The sequence below is a fragment of the Petaurus breviceps genome, unplaced genomic scaffold (genome assembly GCF_028583685.1).
Source record: "Petaurus breviceps papuanus isolate PSGF00001 unplaced genomic scaffold, PetGlider_PUasm1.0 356, whole genome shotgun sequence".
NCBI classification, from domain to species: Eukaryota; Metazoa; Chordata; class Mammalia; order Diprotodontia; family Petauridae; genus Petaurus; species Petaurus breviceps.
In genome coordinates this window covers 1,203,018-1,227,711 of record NW_027186290.1, presented here as the reverse complement: position 1 = coordinate 1,227,711, position 24,694 = coordinate 1,203,018, and the positions used below count along the sequence as shown (strand labels likewise).

General features: G+C 46.4%; 3 protein-coding genes across 3 annotated transcripts in view; 1 reads left to right on the top strand and 2 right to left on the bottom strand.

The window, feature by feature from the left end:
* LOC138168284 (zinc finger protein 420-like) overlaps window positions 1–24,694 on the bottom strand; it is a 771,269-nt gene that overhangs the window by 190,207 nt on the left and 556,368 nt on the right. The gene's annotated exons all lie outside the window — the stretch shown is intronic.
* Window positions 1–24,694, bottom strand: part of LOC138168287 (zinc finger protein ZFP2-like) — a 273,297-nt gene that overhangs the window by 93,152 nt on the left and 155,451 nt on the right. The gene's annotated exons all lie outside the window — the stretch shown is intronic.
* The window catches only part of LOC138168295 (zinc finger protein 585A-like), a 93,274-nt gene continuing 76,392 nt past the window's right edge, over window positions 7,813–24,694 (top strand). Inside the window, 2 exon segments of the mRNA XM_069097372.1 lie at window positions 7,813–8,039; window positions 9,521–9,573. The gene's annotated coding sequence lies outside the window, so the exon portion shown is untranslated.

The following is a 24,694-nucleotide window of genomic DNA, read 5'->3' as shown; positions in this document are numbered from 1 at the left end:
AAACATTCATGAGAAGCTACCTCGATGTCACCTCTACCAGACTTCTTCTATCTGCCTTCTCTCCTCTCTTCTCCTCTGCCCTTATCTGAGGCTGTTCTGCCCAAAGGAGCATACATTTTGATTGTGGATAGCTACCTAGTTACCTTGGGGCTCACTGGCTAGATTTCTTTCTCAAAGACCAAGCTTTAAACCCCTTTTCACTCTGGAGATCGTAGATTCCACAACAATAGGTCCTGGCACAAGTACCCCTTAATGGCTATGTTTTGGGCCTTCCTGACCCAAAGAGTGACTATAAATATTAACTGTTCCTTCATTGGCCAGCAGCCCTGAGGGTCTTCCCCTCCCAGCTTGATTTTTTTTTAAAGGGGCCATCCCTTGACTCACTTTTTAAACAGGCCTATTCACTGAATGGACATCGCCTCACTCAAAGTGAGACCTTGAAAAGCTCTTAGCCTAAAAGGGCCAGGGTCTCCCAGTGCATCTTGGGCCATCTCCAGCCATCCTGAACCATATCTGGTCACTGGACCCAGATGATTCTGGAGGAGAAAGTGAGGCTGGTGAACTTGCACAGCCCTCCCTCACTCAAATCCAAGTCAATTGCAAGTCATGTCATCATCTCCAGGATGTCATGGTCCTCTTCAGACAAACCACAACTACTTGTGTACTTTTAGAAAGAAATCTCTTTTCTTATCTCTCTGTTGCCATTTCCTGATTTCCTGCTGCATTTATTCTTTACTACTGCATTTCTGTTGTTTGGGGTATTTGAGAAGCAAATAATCTTTTCAGTTACGGTTTTATTTCTAAAAAAACTGTTCAAGCTCTTTACCATTAAACATCCTTTTGGGATATATCTACCCTGCTTCTGGTTATACTCTGCTTGTTTCTTTTTGTTTTCTCAATTTGTTTCTTGCAGGCTTAGTACCCTCTACCTGGAGATGCCTGACAGCTTAAACCCGATGATACTCCTGTTCATGACTCTGATAGAACCCCTGGATCTAGCATGGACCGAACTCTGGATGCCAGCTAAAGAGCTGACCTCTCAGAATGCTGTAATGTTGACTGTTCTACAAAGGGACTATTTGTAGATAATTGCAAAAGGAAAGTTGAGACCCTACAGATGATGGTGATCAGAACAATCAAAAGGAGTTGAAATTTTTTTTATATTCCTTTTACATTTTATATTTTCTTGACTTTCATAATAGAGTTGGCACAAATTATAGCATGACTTTATAATAGATATAGATAAGTATCTCTTTTGCATACTGAATGACTGAGTCACTTAACTGAAAAAAATATTTGATACTTTTGTGCTTAAGCAACTGAAAATCCAAATATATTTTACAAGCATATTTCATAATTATCAAAACCAAAAAGAATGCATTTAGGTGAAAACTTTTGTCTTTTGTTCTATGACACCCAGAGTTGAGATATAATAGCTTTTTCTTCTTTTTTCTTTATTTTTTTTGCTTTTTGGAGGGCAATTAGGGTTAAGTAACTTGCCCAAGGTCACATGGCTAGGTGTGTGTGTGTGTGTGTGTGTGTGTGTGTAAGTGTCTGAGGCCCTTTTCAAACTCAGGTCCTCCTGACTCTGGGGCCAGCACTTTACTCACTGTGCCACCTAGCTGCCCCTAGCTTTTTCTTCTTGAGATAAAAGGATAGAACACTTGAGCTATTGGTGCAATTTTGGTAGAATGAATTATCTAGAACTCTGGTTCTGTGTATGTGGATAACTTATTTCAGGTTGAACTTACACATTTGGAGGCATTCCTCGAGCAGCCAGATTTTCATGTGTATATTTTAATTCTCACCTGACTAGGGTCAAAATGTAGAAATAACTTTTGTCCATATTGGATATCTTTTCCCTTCTCAATACTTTGTTCACATTGTCTTAAGATTCTGCAAGTGTCAGGTGGGGTTCCTGAAATTGCTTTGAATAGACATGACTTCCTTTTCCCCCCTTCTTTTTTCATCCTTTATCACTGATGGACTAGGGAAAAATTTGACTTTGATAAGTCAGGCCTTATTAAAGCTTATAATTTGATAGAGCTTTTTATTGTCTCATTTCCATATTGTCTGGCACCTTTTTTTTTCTTTTTACTGAATTTTAACTTAAATTTCATTTCCCATTTCCTTTTTGGATGAAGCTGGAGCATGTGTTGCTAATATTTGTCTTGTATGTGTGTGTAGACATTGTAAAAGTATGCTTCCAAATTATATTCCACTCCATGAACTGTCCAGATCTAACCCAAAGCCCTTTGCTGTTAGAATTCTATAAGTGCATAAGACATTAAACCTGTGTTGTTATTAAAAAAAAAAAGAGCTGACTTCTTGAATGGGACCTCTTGTGGTAGGGACAGTTCCATGTCCAATTTCAGCAAGTAGTAGCTATTGAAAGAAGAGATCTTCACCTCTTATCCAAGATTTTGAGCCCCATTTATTCAAGGGGGGAATGATGGGGTGCTTGTGCTCTAGCCCTCACCCTAAGATTGGCCATTTTAGTGTGAAGTTGTTGAGTTGTGACACGGTGAAAGCTATACTTTGATATCTGTGAATGTTTTGCTTTAATTTACTGCTGAATAGAGTGTTCACTATACTATGTGATCAGAATCTTGAAGCTGTTCACAGCAGTAGTCCTCTGGGAAGCTGCTAGAGCTTTGTTTTACTCAGTTCTGGCTCTCTCTCCTCTTGTGTTCAGCTTTTTATTCTGGTCATTAGATCATCCCTGTTCTTCCCCTACCTGTTGCATCAGCAAGTTCCTCCCACTGTGGGATTCACAGGTTCTGATGCTTAACAAAGTCTTGATATAATCGTGGGTAAGGCTCAAAAGAAACTTGGGCTGAAACAAGGCACTAAGTCCTTCTTTGCTTGCCATTACAGATACTATTGTAACCTAACCCAAATCACATGCCACCTGATTTGGAGCCCACCATTAAGCCCCTTTATATGTCTCTATCCTAAATCCTATAACCACTTGTAATAGCTTAAAGGTGTAGTCCTGGATAAAAGTAAATCACCCAAGGCATAGTCCCCTGCTCCCTTATCTTTCCCTGTTAGTACTTCCCTAAATCAGTAAGCCTTGAAGCAGCATTTTGCATAAGGCTTATAGTGCAAGTCTATATAAAGATCATGGGGCAAGTCTATGCCATGCAAGAGATCCCTGTTTTGGGATGCTGACCAAGCAGGGTCCCCCACACCCTTCACCAAGAACATGACCCTGGATATTCTATGACCCCAGCCTGTTCTGGGAATTCCACTCCCCCTGTGATCCCCCACCCTGTACCCTCCACCCTGTTCTAGGAGGGACCCCTATCACATGGGAGGTTGATCCCTTGTACCCTAGTGCCATGATTCCCAAATTAGCCCTGAGCTATAGATCCAACCAATGGCTGTTCTTGGCTTCTGTATGTCACTGCGTACACTAGCTCCCCTCCCCAAATGTGGTTTTTGCCTTCATAAGCATTGCCTGTACCCCAATTCGGGGCTGCCTGATTTGAGTGTATACTCCAGGCAGTCTCTCCATTGATCAATAAATGCACACCTAAATTTACCTTTCACCCTGGTCTTCTCTCACTCTTATTCTCTGCACAACAATATATGCTATGAGCCACATGACATACTGAGTATTATGAGACATATATATATATATATATTAGATGTATGTTTTGCTTAAGGATGTTGCTATGAATCTTATGCTTTATTGAACAACATTGAGTGTTTTGCTGAATAGAGAACTCATGATACTGTGCTATCGGATCCTGAAAATTATTCACAGCAGCAGTCCTCAGGTGTGCTACCATGATTGGTGATACATATCTCAGGCAGGGATTCATTATCTAAATGGATGTAAATGACCCAAGCATCTCTTGGAATAGAGGGGTCTAGTCTCCCACAGAATATAACTTGCCTAGCCTGGTGTAAAAATGAGTAGGATTCTCACCTTACACATATACTGTCTCCTGAAACCTACTCCAGGTTGCTGGGGGAAAATGACTTTGATTGGGTCATTCTTGCTCCCAGACCACCCCCAGCATTGGGCAATCCAAGGTGGGGTCTCCCCACCCCACCACCCCCAAGTATGAGTAGAACACAATGAGCCTCCCCAGTTGGGTGAGGTCTAAACAAGATTGAGGACAATATTCAATCCAATCTCAGCATCAGCCCTAGTCCTCAGAGGCTGATTTGATCTGGGTGAGAATGAGGAAATAGGAAGGGACAAAATCCTGGATCTCACCAATGGTAACAATTGGTTATTTAATAATCATTTCCCTCAAATTGCTATCTCTGCCTTTCTTCTTTTCCCAGGGCATTCTTCTTTCTTATCCCCCCCCTTTTTTTTTTTTTGCTTTTTGGGACATCATCCAAATGATCTTCTCACTCCCACATTCTCTGCCTGTGTCAGCCCTGAAAACTTGGCTCAGTTTCCTTCTGTGGATTGTCAGACTGAGGAATGAAAAGTTCAAGAGGCTTAGTTTCTAGGGAATTAATAATTTTATTAATTATGGCTAGGGAATAATTCAGAAAAGGATCATCATTTAGCTGCTTCTGGTAAACCAAAGAACTGTCCTGCAGGCCTTTTCATGCTTCCATACCCTTGGAAAAGTGAGTGTTCCCAACAGGCAGAAATTAATTCAGCTTGAGAAAATGAATATTACAGGAGAGGGTGAGTTATATTGCAAAGAGGGTCTTGGGGTACATGACTTGGATCGCCCAACTCTTGGTCAGAGAGACTTCCAATTTCCATATCCTGTCTGACAAAAGGGAGGATCCACATTTTCCCAGACCTAAGCAAACACAAGCAGAAATGCACTCATCAGCCTCAACTTAGAATTTCTTTTGCTATCTGATTAGATCTTGACCTGGGTAAATCTTTGAAAACGATTTCCCATGCTGGCTGGGAAGCAAAAGGACTTGGTTCTGATTGAATAATTAGTTATTAAAAACAAGAGAGGTAATAATTTCTCACAGTATATTCTCCTTCTTCTTGCCCTTCTAGTAATAAAATACTTAAGAGTGACAAATATCATCGTATTGTACAGGAATACAAACAGTTTAACTTTATTAAATCTTTTATGCTTTCTCTTGTTTCTTTTTCACCTTTCTATGTTTCTCTTGAGTCTTGTATTTGAAGATCAAATCTTTTATTCAGCTCTGGTCTTTTCTGACTGCTTGCAGTATTTTGCCCTTGACCTTAGAGCTCTGGAATTGGGCTAGGATGTTCCTGGGAGTTTTCATTTTGGGATCTCTTCCAGATGATGATTGGTGGATCCTGTCTGGCCGGTTTCCTTGGTAATTTCTTGAAAGATGACATGCAGGCTCTTTTTGGATCATGCTTTTAAGGTAGTCCAATAATTCTTAAATTGCTTCTCCTGGATCTAATTTCCAGATCACCTGTCTGACAAAAGGTATTTCACCTTGTCTTCTATCTTCTCATTCTGTTGGTTCTGTTTTGTAATGTCTTGATTTCTCATAAAGCCATTTGCTTCCATTTGCTGTGTTCTAATTGACCTTAGAAACTGTCTTTGGCCTTTCTGGGTTGAGAAGTCTGGAAACAGCCCTGGTGCCTGCTGTTCAGTCTCCTAAGGCCCACTGCAGCTACCTACTCACTGACTGAGCTCTCCTCCCAGCCAGTGCAGTAGACCCTTCCTGTCGACCTTCCAGATTGTCTGGGGCTGGAAATTGTCTTCAGTCTGTCATTTTGTGACTTCTGCTGCTCTAGAATTCATTTAGAGTCATTTTTTTTACAGGTTTTTTGAAGGGAATGTGGAAAGAGCCCAAGCAGGTCTGTGCTTCTACTCTGCCATCTTGGTTCTGTCCCCCCAGGAATTATTTTCTAAGTATACACTTGTACATTTTAATTGTTCCAATGAACTGTGTCCTCATACACAGGTTTCCTAAGAAATCCAATTAAAAAATGGAAGCATAATAATAACATGAACAATGTTACCTTTTTGAACAGGAAACAAAATTGCAGGTCAAATGATATCCCTTCAGTTGTGTGTGTTTCTGAGTTATCTCACAGGGAAAATTCATTTCATCCATCTGTCCACTGACAGCAGTTCTATTCCAATTACACTGAATTCTTATAGTTACAGTCCCTAAAGGTATAACCTTAATGCTGAATTTGAAGGCATTTTGCTTTAAGGTCTGATCCTCCTCCTAGAGGGTCAGACATCCCAGTTATTGCCATGTGTGAGATGAGTCACAGTGAAGGGTCCTCATTTTTCTTAGCTCCCTCTTACATTCCTACCCTGTTTCCCCGATAATAAGACACTGTCTTATTATTTTTTTTTTTAAAGAAAAACACCAGAGGGCTTATTTTCAGGGGAGGGCTTATGTTGTCCTACCTCAGCTCTCCTCCACAGCACTGCTCTCAATGGTGCCAGCAAGCAAATCACTGGGGAAGAACAGGATGACGTGCTCACTGCTGCAGCTCTGATTGGATGCAGCTCGGAGCACGGCGTGCGTTTGGCGGGGGGTGGGGGGGGCGTGCATACAGAGGGTACTGTAATGTAGCGTGTAGTGCAGGGGATCACCTTCACTACAGTAGCAATCTCAATAGGGCTTATTTTCAGGGGAGGGCTTATTTTAGAGGAATCTTACAGAGTAAGGGGAGGGCTTATTTTCGGGATAGGTCTTATTATCGGGGAAACACGGTATGTCTTCTCCATACTTTGTAAGCCAGTTCAGTCTTCCCAGTTACTGTGGATTTTCCCGAAATAAGATAATTGGAAAGAAAATCATACAAGTCCACTTCTGATTGGGCATTTCCCAATTTGGTGACAGGAATTGCATGAGGAAAGATTGAAATCGCTTTTAGCCTATGCGTTAACACCAGGAAAAGATGGTGAGCTTGCCTCAGCAGCCAGTGCAGAGGTAGGACAGGTGTTAGAGATGGGGGTAGGATCAGGGCAAGAGAAGCCTGCCAGCTTCCACATCTGGCACTCCCTGGCGGATGCCCTTTGAGCGACAAGGACAGTGCCCTTTCTCATGAGAAAGACTAAAGACCTTCTCTGATCTCAGACTCAGACTCCCAGCTCTCTCATCTCACACAGGGGGGAGAACACACCTGGCTTTGGGAAGAAGTTCTCTAGGAACAGTGGACGTGGCACAGAGTATGCAGGAAGCTATAAATCAGGATAAAGGCAGGAAGGGAGGAAGCTCCCATTCAATCAGACAGCTGGGAGGAATCTGTGACTTTGCTGCTGGAAGGGCCTGCGCTAGGCTGGGGGTCAGGGACGGCCACCCCCTCTCAGGACCGGGCATGCAGAGCTAGCCTGTGTAACGGGGGTCAGAGAGAGCGTCACCCGCAAGAGCCGGGAGCTGTCCCAGGTCTGCGGGAGGAAGCAGGCAGGAGATGGGCAGGAAGCCGCAGACCAGGGCTCGCCTCTGTCGGGGTCTCTGGGGTCTTTAAGGAAGCGGCCGTCTATTCAGCACAGAATTAAGGTAACTAAAGATGACGCGAACCTTCGTGGCTCCCAGTGACTGAGACTGGCTGGGACACTTTCCAGGAGCCGGGGCTGACTGAGATCTGGAGAAACTTGGCCCCTTACCCTCTCCAGGTACCCTTACAGTCTGGAGGATCCCAGCTTCCCCGAGGGCCCCTGACGTGGGGGAGGTGCAGAGGGGGGAGGGGCGCTTTCTCAGCTGAGCAGCTTGGGAGGCGGGGCCCGGGGGTGTACCTGGGAGGAGTCTGGGCGGGGACGTCCCTGGGAAAGGGGCTGGGCGGGGGGAAGGGTGGCTGGGGAGGCCTCCTGGGTGACTTCCTGAAAGGGGTAGGAGGGGCCCTCCTGGGCTGGGCAGGGTTGGGGCTCTGGGGAGAAGGAGGCCCCTCCCAGAGCGCACAGGCGGGATGCAGAAAGCAGGAAGCCGGAACCGAAAGCCCTGCCTGCGATCCCTGCCTCCTCTCCCAGAGAGATAGCTGCCTCCTGGAAGCCATCTCTCACCCTGCACGTCCCAGGTAGGTTGGAGCCCGGGTCCCCCGCAGGTCCTGCCTCCTGCTGGCTGCAGGTGCCACTGGGTTTCGTCGTCTCTGACCTCAGGTGAGTGTCCTCCAGGGCCGCCAGGAGCACATGTGCCTCCCTGCCCTGGCCACTGGAGGAACCGCCCTCCCGAACTCCTCCAGACTCCCAATCACTTCCCCAGTGACCAGGGTCCCTCTCCCCAGATTTCTCACTGGTTCACACTTTCCCAACCTCCAGACTTTGCCCACAGGACCCAGAAATGCTGCTTCCAGCCTTCCTGTCCCGAACCACGGGCTCTGCCTTCCTGCCCCCAGCCCCAGGACCTTGTAGGGTTCCAGCAGCTCTGCCTGCCTTGAGGACCCCACCTTGGAGGCAGGAACCAAAGCTCTTTCCTGGCTCCTTCACTGGACCCGAAGCTGTGGGGCTGTTTCCCTCTCCTACGCCGGGCCCAGGACTCCCTGTCTTCACCTTCCCTTTAGAGATTCGGAGACTAAATTTCACCAAGGAGTCTCAGTAGGGTTCCCTGGTTCCCAGTTAGACCTCGGAACACAGTCCTCTGGCTTCCCCTGTCTCTGCCCCCTGGAGCTGCCCTGCCCCTAGAAGGGACCCTGACCTGGCTGCCAGGAGTAGTTACAATGTAACAGCTCCCAGAGCCAGCCCTGCCCCCTCCCCCAGGACCCCTACCCCGTCTCCACTTCTCCCAGAGTCCTCAGGTCCCCTGAAGTTGCTGAATCCCAGACTGGGATTTCTCCCCAGTCTCAGGCTTCCCTCATCATTCCCTGGTGGCTCCATCCCAGAGCCGGCCCTATGGAGCTCTGGCACAGGGTCATGGAGGCTCTGACAGGTCCCACCCCTTCTGGGATGGCAGCCCCCTCTGCCTCTTGGAGCTCTGGAGGAGGATGGGAGGGGAGGGAGCCAGAACAGGAGACAGAGGGAGGGAAGGAGCTTCCCTGTTCAGACCCCCCTCATTTGCAGCCTGACCCTCCCTGCTGCCTCCCTCCCTCTACAGGTTGGAATCTTTCCCTGAGGGCAGGGCCTGGGTCTTTCTAACCCCTAGGGGACCTTCCCCTCTGTAAACCCCAGCTGGGCAGCCTGCAGCCTAGGAGAGGGGCAAGAGCTCTCCCCTCTGGGATCCTTCTCCCTCCCAGCTCAGTCTGCAGAGGACCAAGGCCTGGCCCCAGCAGCTACTGGGGCCAATCCAGACACCAAAGGTGGAGGGAAATTAGGAGGTTTATTATAAGGTACAGCCAATAGCAGTGGCCCAGAGTGTGAGGCCCAAGGCAGTGAGCCTGGGATTCAGGTTCCAGGTGGGGGAGGCAGAGGTGGAGGAGGGAAGGACTTTCCAGGTGTCTCCAGGCTGTCTCCTGGGTGTCAGAAAGGCCTAGAACTGGGACATTCCATGACCAGTTGGGACGTGTGTGAGGAAGAGTTTTGGCTGCTGCTGCCCCTGTGGGGCCATGGAGGGTGGGGGAGCAGGTCCCTGGGGCAGAAAAGGTCCAGGTATAAGGTGGAGGAGCTTTCCCAAAGGGAGTCACTTTGGTTCCTTTGCACCTCCACAGGGAGCCTGGATCCTGCAGGAATGGCCCCTGGGAGCAGCCCAGCCCCAGCCCAGGTGAGTGCAGCCCCTGCTCAGGCTTGACCAACACCAGCAACCCAGCCATTTCCATGGGCATAGAGGAGGGTCTGTGAGGCTGGTGATACCTGCCTAAGGGATGGTTTCTTCACAAAAATAGGTGTGAAAATGATTCCAGTAGTAACAACCCTTCCCTGCTCCCATCTTCTGGTGTTAAAGTTATTCCCTGGCACCCTGGTGACTTGAGTACTGTCCCCTCCCTGTGCCACCCTCCTCAGCTCTTTTTGTGAGGAAATTTGGGTTAAGTGACTTACGCAGGGTCATGCCAGTAGTAAAGTCTCCAGTGCCTGAGATTGAATTTGACCTCAGGTCCTGCTCACTCCATGGCTGGTTCTCTACTGTTGCACCTACCACTTGCCTTTTGTTTTTAACTTCCCCTTCATTGCTGCTGCCTGACAGGGGTGACCTATTCACTCCTTCTTCTCTTTCACACAGGGACCTGCCAGCAGCCCCTCCTCTTACTCACATCTCCTCCCCCTCCTCTTTCTTCCTGAGGCCAAGCTCTCCCTTGTAGTGACTGAAGGTCCAGGAAACCCTTGCCCCTGAGTCTTGTCTGGGCAGGCCTGCACAGAGCCCTGAAGGCTCCCCCAGCTCCTGTCCTCGGCTGTGTGGTCATGGGAGCTGAAATTGTGCTCCTGGGGGTGCTAATGTCCTCCTGCCTCAGCTCACACAAGCCTCCCCAGGTCCCTTGGAGCCCCCCTTTACCAGTTCTTAGGTCAAGTCAATGAGCATTTAGAAAGGCCCTGGACACTCAAGCCCAGATTTCTGGACACACTGCTGTGGGCCATCCTGCTGTCGCTGGGTGTCTAAGACCTGCCCTGGCACAGGGACTGAATGACAGACGGCTTCCCTGCTGTTTAAAAGAAGATCCTGGGCTTCCCACCCTTGCCTCTGTTGGTCCTGGGCCCCAGGACTGGCTTCCCCTCATACCCTGTTACTGTGCAGATTGGCTTCCTGGTGGGATAATTTGGTCTGCCCTGTGCTGAATGCTTGCTCTGGCAGAGACCATGAGAGCAACTAGGGGAAAAGGGAGGTTTGACAGAGTCAGGTCAGCGTGTTGTTACCTCAGACAGCTTCTTGGGACATCTGAGTCTCTCATAGGCTGGAGCAGGTCCTGGGTTGACCTGGGAAGGGAGGAATGGATGGAAGTGACCCAGGGCAATACTCAGTTTAGATGATGAGGAAAAGTCAGACAGTCCCAGGTCATGCAACAAGAAAAAGGAGCTTTATTTAGGTGTCCCATAAAGAGGACATTCACTAAGGACAGCTGGAGTAGACAAGGCTCCCTCCCCTCCATGTAGGAGCTCATCTGGTCACAAGGGCAAGGTTTGGCCAGGAGCCACCTGGGGAATCTGTCACGTCTGAAGGACCCTGATTTCACATGGGGAGACTTCTAGGGCTTTTGGTTGCCAGGCAACCACACTAATTTGTCCAGAGACCCTGAGAATACTGACTGAAGGGAGGCACGGGGCGCCTTTGCCCACTATGTAAGTGGGGTTCATGGGACGCCCTTGTCACCTTTGAGGTGGAAAAAAAACCCAAGTGTTCTAACTGTGTGACAGGGGAAGGACAGAACTCCAGGCGATGGTGGCCCTTCCCACATGGGGAGGGTCCTGCCTTTGATGGCCTTCAGGTGCACAGTCAGTCTGACTTCAAGACTGGCTGAAGGAAGCAAACCAGCATTTGTGATTAACCACCTACTAAGCAATATCTCACTGGAGCCTCACAGCCAGCCCTGGAAGGGAGGCATATTTATCCCCATCTTATTTTTACTCATGTACTTAGGAATATTTTGGGGAAAACAGTTTTTTTCCTCCTTTTTTTTTTTTGGAGAAGGAAGGCAAGACAATTAAGTTAAGTGACTTGCCCAAGGTCACATAGTAAGTCTCAAGTGCCTGAGGCCTGATTTGAACTTAGGTCCTCCTGACTCTCAGGCTCTATTAACTGAATCACCTAACTGCCCTTACCTCATTTTTAATGTAAACTTTTTTTACTTCAGAAATGGGCCATCTCTTCCTTCCCTTTCAGCCACATCCCATCTCTCCCCCAGCAACGAGAAAAGAGGAAAAACCAGCCCTCATTGGAAGATTTTTAAGTCAAGCTAAAATAAAAGTCTCAGTGGTTATAGCTGAGGAAAACTATGTGAATCAGCCCTCTTGTCACCCCTCTCTAGAGGTAAACACCATGTCCTCATGGCTCCTCAGGAAGGATTGGTCATTTCGTTCATCAGACTTCCAGTGTGTGTATAACACATGTGTATGAATACAGACCTTTGTATCAGTCATGGTCCACCTGATCCTCCTCCCACCTACTCCCTCCCCCACTCTGAGAATACAAGAAAAACAAAACCCATTATACACAATGTGGAGTCTGTCCAAAAAAATAAAATCCCTGTGCTGTGCCCAAAACATTTCTCCTTCTCTCCCTGAGTCCTTCCCCTCTCCACTGCAGGCAGCATGTTTCTTCATCCTTGGCCCTCTGGAGTCTGGGTTGGACCCTATGCTAACTCAAGGTCAATGCAGTAGTATCCCTTTACATTTGTTAAAGTTATTCATCCATGCCCCATTTAGGAATAATCCCTCAGATTCTCTTTCTTTGCAACCTCAAAAAGAATGATAAAAATCATAAAAAATGAATTTCTTTTGTTTAGGCCTGATCCCTGCCATAATTTATCCTCCTTCTATCCCCCCTCTCTTTTCCTTTCTTTCCTTTTCACTGGTGAGCAGAATGTGTTTCTATACATAACTTTGTGTTGTCTGTGCCCTTCCTTCCTTTGACCAGAGGACTAAGGTTCAGGCATCAGATGTTCCCTCCCACTCCCTCCTCCTTGTTTGTATAGATGTCTGCTCATGTCCGTCCTTGTGTGAGATACTGTTTCCTACCTTCTTTTCCATCCCCCCACCTCAGTGCGTTCCTCTTCCTCTCTTTCCTTCTCCCTCCTGGGTCTTCTCTGATTTGATTCCCTCTATGAGCCCTGAGAAAGATCGCAGAGGACACGTGTCACCTCCCCACATATTTTTTTAAGCAATTGGGGTTAAGTAACTTGCTCAAGGTTACACGTCTAGATATTTTGTGTGGGTGCCAAGCATCTGAGGCCAGAACCAATCCCGGGTCTCTCGACGCGGGGCCCAGCGCTCTTACTCACTGCACCACCTCGCCATCTGTGCAGCAAGCACCCCAAGCGTCTTCAGGGTGGCTGCCCATACAGGTTCTTGGATCTGCTTTGATAAAGGAAAGCAACTCAAAATGGGTTAACAAGCTTACTTTAATCAGTCAGACATATATCCTTTACCTAGTTCAGGAGAAAAAGGTCAGCACCTCGAACTTCAAAGTATACAGGCAGAATTATCAAGACAGAAACAGATCAAGTAGACAGATTTCAAACTGTCCAACCATTACATCCATACCCAGTCAACATTTGGGTTTTTTCAAAGCCAGGGGGCTCAGGACAACGGCTTCCCAGAATCCATATCAAACCACAGAACACTTCTCAAAGTGAGTCCCAAAACAAAGCCTCACATCAGGGCTTATATAGCCTTCTCCTGGCTCAGAGAATGTAACAACCTTATTGACCCACTGGCCAATCAAAAAGTATCTACTGAAAAACAAGCCTCCCTCCCCAGGCTCCAGGTGCACTTTAGCCTAGGGGCAGGGAAGATCTTTAAAATTTATATTCCTATTACACCATCCCAACCTGCACACATTTTAATACAAGCAGTTTACCTTTTTTTTTATTCCCTTAGGCTAGTTCATCCTTCTTCCTTTCTGATGTTTCTCTTCAGTTGTCTTTGAACTTCAAGAGCTCTCTGCAGTTATGGCCTTTTCATTAAGAATGCTTGGAAGTCTTTTCCTTAAGGGTCATTTCCCTCCATATCATTATCCTCAGTTTTGTTGAGTAACCTGTTACTCTTGGTTATAAGACCGTATCCTTTACCTTCTAGCTTGTCCTCTTCCAAGCTCTGTGCCCTTTAAATGATGGTTATTGCTAAATTTTGTGTGATCCTGTGGATCCTTGGCACTTGAGCTTTTTTTTGTGACTGGTTACTGTATTTTTTCTCATTTGTTTTCTCGGTTGTTAGCTCTGTCTTTTTGGCAATGGTGTTCCTGAGACTTTTCACTCAGATTTCTTTCAGGAAATGATCTGTGGTTCATTTTGATGTTCTGCTCTGGTTGTAAGACATCTGGGCAGTTTTAAGATTTCTTGAAATCTCACAAGGATTCTCCTTTTCATGGCATTCACATACTTTAATGTTATTTCTGTTTTCCCTTCTCTTTTCTATGTGAGTTTTTTTTAATATGAGATAACTGCCATTTTCTTCTTTTTATTTAAAAACTCTTTGGAATTTGTTTGAATATTTATTTTTGCCTTGTGGCTTCTGTTTTTTGTGTTCCAAGTTTCTGTGATAGTAATGGCAATTAAAGATTCCCCTGTATTGGCTTGGTTTTTCAAATTGATTGTGTTAAAACCCAGAGCTTGTTAATCCCACCTGTGGGATGGACTTGTTGATGTGAAAAGAGAGTCCTGAACTGGGAGGAGCTGGTGACGTAGATTTAGAGAGACAAGAGAGAGGCAGAAGAACTTTTTTGGAAGCAGCACCTCGTGGAGGCAGAGAGAGAGACTGAGAGAATTGCTGGGAGCCACTTTGAATTGCCCTGGACTTTTGAGACCTGCCCCCGGAGCTGCCAAGGACTGAGGAGACATGGCTGTTTTGCTGGTACTTTGTCTGTCTGTTTTGATGTTGTTTTGCCAGATTTGTCCACTGGTGAAAGACAGTCCTGTTGTTGAAGAAGTCCTGGAACCTGGCTTTTGGTTAAGAAGCTCTGAGACTGTCCTGCAGACAGAATGAATACAGAGAGTGAATACTGTCCACTGGTGAAGGACAGTGCTGTTGTTGCAGGGGTCTGAGAACCTTTCTGTTGGTTCAGAAGCCCTGAAGAAGGATTTTCTTGTTGTATGTTTACAGAAATCCTGGGAGAGGGTTTTGCTAATGTTTTCAGGGGTTCTAGGACTGTTCTACAGACAGAGGGTGAATTAATGAAGGGACTGGCAATGTATCTTGTCGCCTTGCTAAGCCTTGTCTCCTCAGTCCTTGGTAGCTCAGGGGGCAGGTCTCAAAAGTCCAGGGCAATTCAAAGTGGCTCCCAGCAATTCTCTCAGTCTCTCTCTCTGCCTCCACGAGGTGCTGCTTCCAAAAAAGTTCTTCTGCCTCTCTCTTGTCTCTCCAAATCTACATCACCAGCTCCTCCCAGTTCAGGACTCTCTTTTCACATCAACAAGTCCATCCCACAGGTGGGATTAACAAGCTCTGGGTTTTAACACAATCAATTTGAAAAACCAAGCCAATACAGGGGAATCTTTAATTGCCATTACTATCACAGTTTCAGAGAGGTTGTTGCTTGGCCAAGGTTTTGTCTCCCTTGTACCAATCTCTTACTTCCTTGATTCTTCCTCACCTCTCATTTCTGTTCCATTTCTTTTCCCCTCAAGCACTCTCGTTCCACTTAGAAGCACGTTTACCTCTCATTCCAATGCTTCCAGACATTCTGGTTGTGTTTCTGCCCAAGCTGTGTTTTTGAGAAGCAGTGCTTGGAGAGATGAGTCACCCTTCTGTGTTTGTGACTGTTCCTTTGCCATCATAACCATTCATTATGGTGAGGCTGTTCTTCTTTTGATGGCTCATTCTTCCAGCCTGCTTCCTCCGCAGCACCCAGAGAGGAATGTCTGGGCTGCTCCTGTGGCTGCTTCCTTGGGGTCCTGAGTGTTGTCTTACTCTAGGATCTCAGGGGCAGGAAAGAGGCCTATGAGCTCTCGGTCTTCCCAGAGTGGCCTGAGCCAGACCAGAATCAGACTGCTGCCCTCCTGCTCTGAGCTGTCCAAGTTTGTGACCTGGGATTGAATCTCTACAAGACTGGACTATTGCCAGGCTCTCTCCCTATTGGCCATCTACTAGGCTCTGCTGAATGGCTCAGACAGGGAGAGTTGTAAGTTTCGCTTTATTTTGAGATTTCAGCCCTGATCATTCCACTGCAGGCTGGGCTGGACCTTGGAAGCCAGACCCTGCCTGTTGTACCAGGAACCACAACTCTGCTTCTGCAGGCTTCTGCACTTCCTTGCTTCATCCCCCAGGGCCTGTGGAACCAGGGATTCCACTACTTGGCACAGATTCTCTTGACCCTGGTTATGAGAATTGGGCCTGGGTAGAGGGGGAGAGAGCTACCAGGGGCAGCCATCATGTTACAGTTCCCTGATGTGGGTCTGAATCTTCTTTCCCAGTTACTCAGGATTTCATTGTGGGAATGCTCCTTGGGCAGGGTCTTCTTCTCTAGACTTGTTCCAAGTGTCCACAGACTTCCGCTTTGCCCCGTGTCAACCTGGACCGATGGCTCACAGGTTTTTTGGTTTTCCCATCAGGATTTGGTCTTTACATTGTCCACATCTCTTAGCTGTTTGTGGAGAGGAGTTTGCTGCCTTGGTTCACACTCTCTCTGACATGCCCACAGACATTATCCTCAGTTTACATAAGTTGAGAAAACTCTCCCAAATGTGAAGGGATTTGCCCAGCATCACATGGCTATTAGTGTCTGAGGCTTGATGTGAGCCCTTGGGCTCCCCAAGATTAGTCCTCCTGACTCCTGGACCAGAGCCCTTGGCAGAGGAGGAAGATGAAAAGCTCCAGGAAGAAATCTGGCACTAAGATAATTGATGGATAAACATCGATCAAGTGCTTGGGACACAGAAAGGGACAAGCGGCAACAGAGTTACTCTAGGACCTCACAGGCTGCTGGGAAATGGTATAAAATAGGAATTAATTAAAAGTGACAAAGCACTAGAAATAAGAGGGGTTGGGAAAGGCTTCCCATGGATGAGACTGAAAGTGGGACAGAAGAAAGTCAGTGCAGCCAGCAGGGCCCCTGGGTGGTGCAGGGCATAGACTGCCAGGCCTGGAGTCAGGAAACTTGGGTTCAAATCAGGCCTCTGAAGCTTATAAGCTGTATGACCATCTCTGCCTCAGTTTCTTTCTCTGTGAAATGAGCTACAGAAGGTAAAGGCCAATCACTCCAGTGTCTTTGCCAAGGAAACCCCCAAATCATGAAGAGGCGGGCATGACTGAAGAAGAACAGCAGCATTAGGGAAGATTGTAGGAAGAGTGTGACAGTGGGGCCCTCCAGTGAAATGGGGGGGACACTGAGAGTGTGTGGAGCAGAGGGGTGGAGGGTCTTGTTTGGGGAACACCCAGGAGCCTGGGGTCACCAGATGGAGGAGAACATGTAGGCAGGGAAAACGTCAGAAAGGGCTTTGCATGACTTTTGTATTTGTATTTGTCCTGGTGCTGAGTGGACGGCCAGGCTGCTGACATGGTCAGAGTCCCTTTTGGGAAAACTCTCTTTAAAGGCCGAATAGAGGAGAGGTTGGAGTGGGGAGAAGCCTGAGGCAGGGAGACCCACCAGCAGGCTGTAGCAATGGCCTCTGTATGAAGGGATGAGAGCTTGGACCTGGGTGGGACAGTATTGGGTGGGGGAGAAGTGATCCTGTTTGAGAGAGGTTGGGAAGGTGAAATCAGCAGAGCTGGACAATAGATGGCAAATGGGGGAGAGAGTGGGAGGAGCAGAGGGTGGAATCTGGCTTGGGGATCCCAGTGCCTTAGACCAGGTGCCCACTGACATCTTGGTGGCTTCCTACCAAGACCTGGGTTGTATAGGTGAGGACCTAGGCCTTAAGGCAGCCCTAGAAGTCAGGAGCTGGAGGCTCTAAGTGGAATACCTAGAGAGAAGCAGGTACAGTATCCAGTGATGGTCTGGCTCAGATCCCAGGAGGGGAGCAGGGGCTCAGTCCCAACTCCTGTCCCTGCCTAAAACATGCACAATAATCACCAGGCAGGAATCCCAGTCTAACACAGGACCTGCCAAGTGTGCCACCTGGCTGATATGGCCAAGTTCATTAGATTTACTGTTGACAAGAAGGCTGAAAACCAGATCAGGAGCCTGCAGGACTCAGATCCTGTTGTGGGCAAGGGAAGGCTCCATCAACCTTGCCACAGATCAGGCCCCTTGAGGGGCACTGAAAGCAGCATTCAGTATTGCCAAGAGGACCCAGGAGAACACAAGCTCTGCTGGGGACTGTCTCTCACCACTCAGTGCTGGCCACATTCTGATGAGGATCTTTCTAGATCCTGTTTTCATGTAGATAAGACTTTATTTCATCCACCCAGGAAGCAAGCAGGATCTTTATCTTCATTCTCTTTTCAGTGATTATATTAAATGTCTGTTTTCCCCCCAGAATGCACTGTACCTGCCAGCTTCTCACAGACTTTCCTTCACACTATATCACATCATTTTTGATATGGAAGGAATTTCACATCCCGTTCTCTCTCCTCCAGAGATGAACCTGCCTTGGGGACAGAACACACACTTTCTCCCTGATTCCACAGGGAGACACACTCCTTAATTTATAAGACTTTCTTACATTTTATGATGTTTTCTCAAATTTGAACTTGAATAGTGATTTTCTCAAAAGTTCATTGGGTTTTTACTGACTGTGGTTTCAAGAGGTGACTCTGAAATTTCCTCCCATAAAGTGATGAGGATTGGAATATTTCACTCTGAAGTGTCTTTCAGCTCTACATTCTATGACTTTTGATGATGTAGGAGACAGTGACATTCAAGGACGTGGCCGTGGACTTCACCCAGGAGGAGTGGGGGCTCTTGGACCATCTTCAGAAGGAGCTGTACAAGGAGGTCATGCTGGAGAATGCCCAGAACCTGCTGTCCCTGGGTAAGGACACTTCCCCTGCTCACTCTTGAGTCTGCAGCCAAAGGGAATGTCTTCATTCCCTGGTACACAGGCTTTGGAACATCTGTCAGTCATCAGAGAAGAGTCTGATGCCCAACACAGTTGGGCTCCTGTGTCCAATAGACAGACTCCTGCTCCCTGATTTTCCTATAGAAAGTCTTTGCATTGTGTGATAGGAAGCTGAGGCTTTCCTTTGTTGCCTCTGAGGCAGTCTCTTACAGTTCTAGGCAGCCTCAGGTCACAGGTCCAGTCAGTGCGGAAGAATCTCAGGGGTTGTTGGGTCTAACCTCTGCTGGACGTGGATTTTGCTGCCAAATCTCTGAGAAGTGCTCAGGCAGCCTTTCCTTGCAACCCCTTCCTCTTGGGATGGGCCTAATATTTGGAATATTCTTCTATTTAATAAACACACTTTGGTAGCTCATAGCTCTGACTTGTGGCCGGTGTAGCAGGTTTGTCCTTAATCCTCCTTCATCTTTCCCTAAACTTCCCCCACAGATGGTGGGTAAGGAAGGGAAGTGAACAAGCATTTACATTCACCTGCTATTTGCCAGGGAGTGGACCAAGGTCTTTCTTTGCCATATTATGTCACTTCATCCCCATAATAACCTTCCAGGTTAGGTGATATTATTATGCCCATTTTACACTTGAGAAACTGAGGCAAGCAGAGGTTAAGTGACTTGTCCAGGGGCACAGAGCTCCCAACTCTCTGAGGCTGTATTTAAACCCAGGCCTTCCTGACTCCAGGCCCAGGGCTCTCTCCACTGCACCACCAGCTGTCTCTGATTTCTGGACAATGGAAACCATGCAGTGGGTCCATCCTTTCATGAAGAAGGTGCACAGTATCAAATTCTCTGACTCCAAAGTGGTTCCATGATTTTCTCCCCCACCTCTTCACAGAACTCCCTAAAATAAATGCTATGGGAACTTTTCCTCAGGATTCCTGCGAAAGACCCTGGGGTCCTTGCTTGCATGTCCCTGTGGGTGCTAGCAATCACAGACTGGCTGAGAAATAGCATTTGGACCAAAAAGGGAGACTCTCCCACAAGGAGGCAAACACCCCCTGAATGAACAGTGCACAGGGTTTATATGGGGGTCAGGGAGTGAGGAGCCAGGCAGGGGGCCAGGGTGACACATCAAGGTCCCAGTTCCTTGGGCTTGAGGCTGATCTGACACAGTTACCCTTTTACCCAGTTGTGGGTCTAGGAGTCTCTGCCAGAATGGAGCATGACAGGATGGGGGCAGAGAGTTTGGCTGTTCCTCACAACAGGTTGCACAACACGTCCTGCTTTGGGGTCTTTGTATCACAAGCACTAAGGGCTCAGTACAGACTCCTGCGTGTGACCAGAATGGAGTGATCTCCAAATGAGCAGCTCTGTATCCTCACCCCTTTCCCTACAAGTCTCTCTCCTTCCTCATCCCTGATTCCCCACCCCCAGGGCTTCCAGGTCCCAGAGAAGATGTGATCTCTTATTTTGAACAAAGGGAAGCACCCTGGATCCTGGAGGAAGAAGGCCTGAGGAGCCTCTGTCCAGGTGAGTGAGGTGAAAGCAGGTATATAAGAGCTGTGATTGTGAGAGGCTGCTATGTGTTGTCATGAAGGAAGTGCTAGATTTGTGGGCAGGAAGGCCTGCCTTGGAATTCTTTTTCAGACTTTTTAGTAGCAGTGGCTTCCTGGGCCAGTCACTGAACAACAGAACCTCAATTTATCTTTATGTTAAATGAGGGGGTTAGACTCCATGGCCTTTCAGCTCCCTTCTGAGGGTAAATTTATCATCTTATAAGAATTTATTATTTGGAACTGGCGGAATGTGGGGCGGCTACTTGGTGTGGTGAATAGAGCACTGGCCCTGGACTCAGCAGGACCTGGGTTCCCATCCGGCTTCAGACACTTAACACAAAAACTAGCTGTGTGACCTTGGGCAATTCACTTAGCCCCAATTGCCTTCCAAAAAAGCAAAAAAAAAAAAAAAAAGAAAGAAAGAAATTGGCAGAAATTAATCTCCTGAAACTACCAAAAGGGTTATGGCTCTCCACTGTGAGGTTTTCTTAGACCTTCTTCAAACCAACAAACATATTTTAAGATCTTACAGCATGTCAGGCCCTTTGCCAAGTACTGGGCTCCTAAACAGATGCCAGGCACATCCTCAGCTCTCCTGGATTTCATAGCCACCCACTATGTAAGTGTGTAAGTGTAAGAAAGCCCATATGAACAGGTTAAATAGGAACTGGGCAAGAGAGGGAAGGCCCTAAAGTGGGGAAGACTGGGAAAGGCTTGTCATGGGAGGGGGGCTCTAGCTGGGGCTTCAGGGAGGCCAGGAGAAGCATTCTAGGCAAGAGGGAGAGTGAGAAAATCCCAGGGAGCCAGGAAGAGGAGTGTCCTGTTCCCAGAACAGAAAGGAGGCCCACACCACTGGGTTATAGCATGTATGGGGGGAGATGGGGTGAGCAAAGACTGGAAGAGCAGAAGAGGGGGAGGTGATAAAGTGCTTTAGCAGCCCTGGGGAGGGTTTATATTGGATCCTTTTGTTGAGGAAGCATTGTAGATTGTTGAGTGGGTGGTGACGTGCTCAGGTAAGAGCTTTAGGAAGATGAACTTGACAACTTGACTGAGGATAGATTGTACTGGGGGGAGATGAGGCAGCCAGAAGAACCAGCAGGCTCCGAAATACCTCAGGTGTGAGGAGATTGGGACCTGAACACAGTCAGGCTGCAGAGAGATTCAAAGAAAGCAAAGGGAAGGAGTTGGAGACACCAGTTGTAAATGGCCACCTCTAGACATTTTGCCCTGAAAAGGAGTAAAGATGTTGGACAATATCTCGGGGGGATGCATGGTTCATTGAGGGTGTTTGAATAGGAATTTTGTGTGTGTGTGTGTGTGTGTGTGTGTGTGTGTGTGTGTGACAATAAGAAAGGAGTCTTTAGTGTGGGAGAGAGTGAAAATTAGGGGGGAAATGCCATTACTGGGGGAAGAGCTTACCCAGGTAGATCAGGTGTTGGAATTGGTTTATTTGTATGTATAAAGTGATTGCCATTAGCAAGGAAAAGGATGACCTTTTTGTCTGATACTGAGGCAAAAAAGGAAAAGAAGCCTTCAGATTAGTGTGGTATAAGGAGAATAAGCTAGTTCTTGTTAAATATCCAGTTTTTTTGAATGAAAAGTCCAAGCTCTTAAGGGAAAAGGTGTGGATGGGTGGGGGGAAAAGGCCACCAGGGAGGATGAATGAAAATATTTGGAAAAGCTTCTGTGGTGAATAGCATGGGGAGTTATTCAGGGAGATGTCAAAGCATTGCCTTGCCCCAGTGAGGGTCCAACTGAGACTGCAGCCAAAATATCTAGTGGACCCAGGCAACCTGGTTTCATGGTTTCTCCCTCTGATCTAGCAGCACATGAGTAGGAGTGAAGACTGCTGCCTTACTTGGAAATGATCCAAGGCCAAGCTTTGCATGAACCATCACCCCAGTCCCTTTCCTGATCTCTGTGGCTCAGTCTCTCCTCCATTCATGGAGAATCTTTGACCAGGTTCATGTAGGTGAGAAACACCTCAGTTTATGGAGCTGGGTGTTAGAGCCTTGAAGGTGTCTCATGATATGAGACCCTCCAGGACCCTGGAAAGAAACCTCTGTTATCTTCAATGTTGGGTCTGGTCAAATTCCACCAGGGTTAGAACCTAGCAAAGGTGACTTTTTAGAGGTGAGTGAGCACAAGAAAGAGAGAGAATTATGAATTGCTTAAGGTGCCATTGACCAATTTTTAGTTCAAATCCTTTGGATGACTGTCTAGAACCTCCAAGGGGTTTGTGAACCCCTTAATGGCAAAGAGCTTCAAGAGGATTCAAAGGGAAGTAGGCTGTTCATTTTCTTACAAAAAGATGTTAGACCCAAATTCGTGTATGAGACACATATTTTCAGACATGGGAAATGCCATGTATTTTCCAAGGTGTGTTTCTTATGCAGATTTTGTTCTTTTTAATATAATGTTTCATTTTCCCCTATTAGATTTTAAAACAATTAAAAAAAATTTTTTTTTGCCTTTTTGGAGGACAATTAGGGTTAAGTAACTTGCCCAAAGTTACATGGCTAGTTTTTTTGTGTTAAGTGTCTGAGGCCTGATCTGAACTCAGGTCCTCCTGACTCCAGGGCCAGCGCTTTACTCACTGTGCCACCTAGCCGCCCTAAACGTTTGATTAAATTTAAAATTCCAAATTCCTTCCGTCCTCCCCCTCTCCTTTCCATGAGATGGTGAGCAGTCTTACATGGATTATACATGTCCAGTCTTTGTGACAAGGATTTTATTTTTATTGTAGTGAGCAGAAGTGTTTAGAGGCAACTTTTCTTAAAAAGGAAATAAGTAATCACTATCAAAATAAATTAATAAACCAAGAGGTAGCTAGCTGGTGCAGTTGAGAGAGTGCTAGCCCTGGAATAAGGAGGATCTGAGTTCAAATCCAGTAAAAAACACTTGACACTTACCATCTGTGTGACCCTACACAAGTCCCTTGAACTTGCTTGCCATTCAAAAAAAATTTTTTTTTCCAGAAAAAATTTAAATAGGCCAGAATGAATCTTTTTATGTTTTGGGTAAATACAAAAAAACAGTGCTGATATTCTTCATGTGACTTCAAATACTGCAACAGGAAAAAAAAAAACCACACCAAGATTCCAAGTGGTTACTACCTACATTACATTATATTTACAAATATGAGAGATCTTGAAATAATTTAAATATTTAGTGTGTGTGCCCCAAATGAAATAATATCTGTGAAGGATTAAAAATCCAAAAAATGAAAGTGAGGAGGAAAGATTGAGTGGAAGCAACCTTTCTTGTACTGTGGACAGAGCACACTAAGTCACTAGTTTTAGTTCATGTCTCAGATTTGGGATTTAGGGTCTAGTCACTCAACCACACTGAGCTATACATGGCCTGTATTGTGAATGGGACAAGAACACTCTGCCTCTGTCACAGGTTTGTTGGGAGGATCCCATGTCACTATGGGGGAAGCTCTTTGTAAATTAAATCATCCTTTGGATGTGAGCGAATGGCATTTTGAAATAATTGGTTCTGCCCATTTGGAGACCTTTGAAGTTTGAGGACCTTTCTCTTTGCCTGGGGAAAGAGAATGTAAAGGAGCTTATGTTCTGCCAGTGGAGGCAAAGGGATATAATTAGATATGTGTCTGTGTGTATATGTTTAATTGCTTGTTTCTTTCAGAAGGAGGGTTCAGACTTGAAGTGACAGAGACTCCTGCAGAGCTCAGCCTTTCTGTGGAAGAAACTCAGGAGCAAAGATTCATGGGTGGTGGTCCCTGTGACTACACTAGGAAAGAAATCCCTGCTCCTTATTGGGGAATCCACACTGGAAGGAAAACTTACGAATATAATCGGTGTGGAAAGGCTTTTACACAGAGGACTCATTTTAATGAAAATCAGAGAGTCCACCATGGAGGGAAAACATATGAATGTCAGCAGTGTGGAAAAACTTTTAGAACAATGTCCAATCTTACTGTTCATCACAGAATCCACACTAAAGAGAGACCTTTTGAATGTAATCAGTGTGGGAAAACTTTTACAAAGATGTATAATCTTACTGTACATCAAAGAGTCCACACTGGAGAGAAACCTTATGAATGTAATTATTGCAGAAAGGGTTTTAGACAGAGGATTCATCTCAATGAACATCAGAGAATCCACACTGGAGGGAAGACATATGAATGTAATCAGGGTGGAAAAACTTTTAGAAAGATGTCCAGTCATATTACCGTACATCAGGGAATCCACACTGGAGAAAAATCTTATGAATGCAGTCAGTGTGGAAAGGCTTTTAGAGAAAAGTCCAGTCTTGTTGATCATGGAAGAGTCCACTCTGGGGAGAAACTTTATGAATGTAATCAGTGTGGAAAATCTTTTGCAACACGTGCCAATCTTAATATGCATCAGAGAATCCACACTGGAGAGAAACCTTATGAATGTAATCAGTGTGGAAAGGCTTTTACACAGGGAGCCAATCTTTCCACACATAGGAGAATTCACACTGGAGAGAAACGTTATCAATGTAATCAGTGTGGAAAGGCTTTTACACGGAGAGATAGTCTTACCCTACATCAGAGAATGCACACTGGGGAGAAACTTTATGAATGTAATCTGTGTGGAAAATCTTTTACACAGGGGGCTCATCTTAGCACACATCGGAGAATTCATACTGGAGAGAAACGTTATGAATGTGATCAGTGTGTAAAGGCTTTTACACGGAGAGACAGTCTTATCTTACATCAGAGAATTCACACTGGAGAGAAACCTTATGAATGCAGTCAG